Source organism: Vigna unguiculata, chromosome 4 (assembly GCF_037176805.1).
Source record: "Vigna unguiculata cultivar grain cowpea cultivar isolate G323 ecotype 2 chromosome 4, ASM3717680v1, whole genome shotgun sequence".
Taxonomy (NCBI): Eukaryota; Viridiplantae; Streptophyta; class Magnoliopsida; order Fabales; family Fabaceae; genus Vigna; species Vigna unguiculata.
Window position 1 is genome coordinate 7006714 of NC_140795.1, and position 3921 is coordinate 7010634.

A 3921-nucleotide genomic window follows, 5' to 3' on the forward strand; every position below is an offset into this window, starting at 1 on the left:
TGCTCGAGTTGGCATTTTTGGAAACATAAGTAGTTAGATTGTGTGTGAATTGGTTCAAATGATTGCTTGGCTTTCGGGATAAAAACTTGAACTTTGTGGTATATTCATCAATGATCCCAAAAAAATGTAGTCACAAGAATATGAGAAAAATTTAGCCAAATACTCCTCAAAACTAGGGTAGATTCAATTTTTAAACAAGATCAAATTAATCAAACAAACATAAATCAATTATTAACAATCTTTCACGTCTTCAAAAACCTATGTTTAATATATCCATTTTCTTACCTCTAGAATTAAGCAAACAAAAAGATTGTTAAGATTAAACAAATTAACAAGAATTCCAATTAAAGAACAAGATTTAATTACCAACACACATTCGAAAAAAATTCTCAGAGCATAGATTAGAACTAATAAAACAAACGATATAGCTGCACTTTGTCATCGAAAATAAAGAACAAACTTGAATTGCTCAAAATCTCATAATTCATTGTGAATTCAGAAAATCAACTAAAAATATTTACCCTTCCATGTGTAAGACAAAAAGAAGGGTGAAGTATGTTTTTAGCCCTTGAACTTTGATGTAAAAATGGAATTCATTCATATCCGAAACTTAGATACATTTTGGTCCACAAAACTCTATAAATGAATGAACATACCCTTTTAACTTAATTACGTTAAATATTTTTTACCTGTCAAACATGTTTTAATTGACATTGAAGTGAGAATGACACAACCTAATTATATCTACAAAAATCTAAAACATACCAATCTTTGGATGATTTCAGCAAGCTTTTCAACCCTATCAGCCTGTCTAAATAAATTGTAAAATGCTTGAGATAGTTTGTCCCATTTTTTTCTTAAGTCTTGTAGATTTAGAAGAAAGATATGAGAAAGGAATCATAATACTTTTCCTGACTTCAAAAATGGAAGAAAAAGTCTATAATGATGACATGGGAATTAAAATTGTTACTGAACAAAATCACGCTTGATTTGATGGAATGATGACATGGGAATGGTAATCAAATTTTTATTTCTATGTTTTGTTTGCTATGAAAAGAAATAAAACAATGACTTCATTCCTTCTTTTATGTTTCATATGCAATAGACTTTAAGAAAATTTAAAGTTTAAAACATAAAATAGCAACAAATCATAAAATTTATGTATTAAGTTTCTTTCTAATCATCATATTCTTCTTCAACTCGAACATAAATTATCTTCAATGTCATCATCCAATGGGGCATATCCCTCCTCCTCTTCCTCTTCTGAGAGACTCTTGTCAAAGTTAAATAATCTTTCAAACTCGGAATCAAAGTTATCATGCAATTCATTTTGAACTTGAATTTGAGTCCTCTCTTTACCCTTCTTAGGTTGTGTTGGAGTTGGAGTTGAAGTTGCACCTGAACCTTTCTTAGAAGCATGGGAAGATCCAATAACAATACCATCACTTGATGGTTGCTTTCTTTTATTAGTTGTTTGTCTCCTTGTATAAACTATTGGTTCTCCAATGCTTGAAGCTTCATAAACAATTGCCCAATTAAGAGTGGGATCATCATGAAAAACCAAATCATTAACCCCCTTCTTCATTATTGTTGTCATCATCAACTTCTCCCACTAACCACTAATTACATTCATCAATGTCATTCAATAGAATAGGGTCTATTTCATCCCTAATATTGTATCTTTGAGCAAGTTGTTGATTATACTTTATGTAAACCAAATCATGCAACCTTTTGTGGTTCAATCTATTCCTTTTCTTTGAATGAATCTACAATGTGAATAAGTAATATCTAAATTAATTTCTTTCTACAATTTACAAACTAAGATAATAATGAAATGAGTCATGTCTTATTACTTGCTCAAAAACACTCTAATTGCACTCACATCTCGATGAACTACATGTCAAACTTAAAATCTTGATTGCTAGCTTTGGTAAGTTGGGAGTTGCATGCCCATAATTCTTCCACCATTGAGCTACACAAGCAACGAAAGTAGGTTGGAATGTAACCATTATATCTTAGAGCGATTTAAAAAGTGTTTACGTGTCTCACTTGGGGCTATGGTTTTCCTTGATTCTTTGACAAAATCATCACCAAAGAGTCCATTTGCACTCTCATAAAGAGGCAACTCAGTTAAAATTTTTTGCTACACATCTTTACTTGGCACCAACCTCCTAATGCAATCATATAATCCATTTGTAACTTCCAAATCATATTCCATGTCTAGGTTGGAATAAAAGAACTCTAGGTTCAAAAAGTGACTAGTAGCATCAATAATTGTAAATACATCATTGTATTTACTTTCATCGTTGTTGAATGACTTCATTATTGTTTCCTTGGCTTTCTCCATTGCTTCATATATATAACCCATAACTGCTTTTCTTTCCCCATCCACTAGACGAAGCACATGAACAAGAGGAGCCATGACTTTGAGAGTAAATACTACTTGATTCCAAAATGAAAGCATAAGAACAATTTTTGTAGCCTCCCTCCCCTTGGCTTCTTTAGATAGCTTGTCATTGCTCCATTCATTAGAGGTGAACATTTTTCTCAAATTTCCCTTCTCTTGATGCAACCTTTGTGATGATAAATAAGAGGTAGCAAACCTTGTGACGGCGTATCTTACTAATTCCCTCTTGTTTGTAAATTGTCTCAACAAACTCAAGGTACTAGAATGACTATAGATAAAGCCAACAAGACTAACTCCTCTTTAATTGTCTTCTTTATCAAAGGAAGCTTTCCAATGTCTTCAAACATCAAATCTATACAATAGGCAGCACAAGGAGTCTAATGGAGATGGAGTCTTTTCTCTTCTAACAACTTACTAGCCAACACATAATTGCTCCCATTATCTGTTTTAATTTGAACAACATTTTCTTCCCCAATCTCCTCCACAAAGGAATCAAGCATCTCAAATAGTTTTTCTCTTGTCTTCAAAAAGTTTGAACCATCAATGGACTTGACAAACATTGTCCCTGCAGGGGAGCTCACCAAAAAGTAAATCAAGCATCGTTGCTTCGATCAGTCCATGCATCTGACATAATAGAACAACCATGTTTGCTCCATTGCAATTTATGATCTTGCAACAACTTTTCAGTGTACTCAACTTCCTTGTTAAGAAGTGGAACTTTGATTTCATGATAACTAGGAGCGTGTAAATTAGGTCCATAAGCATCTATGGCATCAATCATATCTTGAAAACTTTTCAACTTCACAACGTTAAATGACAAGCTCGCTTGGTACCAAAATCGAGCAATATATTGATGAACCGAGGCCTTTATATTGTTGTCACATGCCTCTTTGATGTTAGCTTGCCTTAGTTTTTCCTTTTTTTTCTCTTCTCTATTGCAACAGTTGGATTTCTACAAAACATATCCATTGGTCATTTTCTTCCACCGCTATTTCTCCCTTTATCATTACTAGCCGTGGAAATTTCAACCTCATCTTCACTCTCATGGTTATCATTGGTTGCAGTATATCTTGGATTGACAAAGGAGCTGTTTGTTTTTTCTTTGTATAATTTCCAAAGTTCTTCTCTCACTTTTTTTAGAGTTTTGGTGTAAGCAGCAACATTGCCCTTCTTTGCCATGAGATGTTATTTTGCTCTAGTAACTCCTCCTTTCATAAATTTTCCACAATAATTGCAAATAGTTGTATTTAAATTTGATTCATCCATCGGATGACAATGTTTCCATCCTAGGTCACTCCTATGAGATGTTCTTGAACGCTCATTATTATTGGCCATTATTGTTGCTGAAAAATAGGTATATAAAATAATTATAGTGAAAGTAGACAAATGAAAAAAATAAATAAGAAAAATTGAAAAAAGCACAAAGTTGGCGGTGGCGGCCAACGACGGTTGACGGTGGGTGGCGGCAGGTGGCAGTGGCTAGTAGGGATGCTTTAGAAGCTTTTGCTTACAAA

The 3921-nt window shown here is 33.3% G+C and overlaps 1 pseudogene; it reads right to left on the reverse strand.

Moving 5' to 3' along the window:
- Positions 1-1195: 1195 nt before the first annotated feature.
- Positions 1196-3524, reverse strand: LOC146886705 (uncharacterized; annotated as a pseudogene).
- Between the last annotated feature and the right edge of the window lie 397 nt (positions 3525-3921).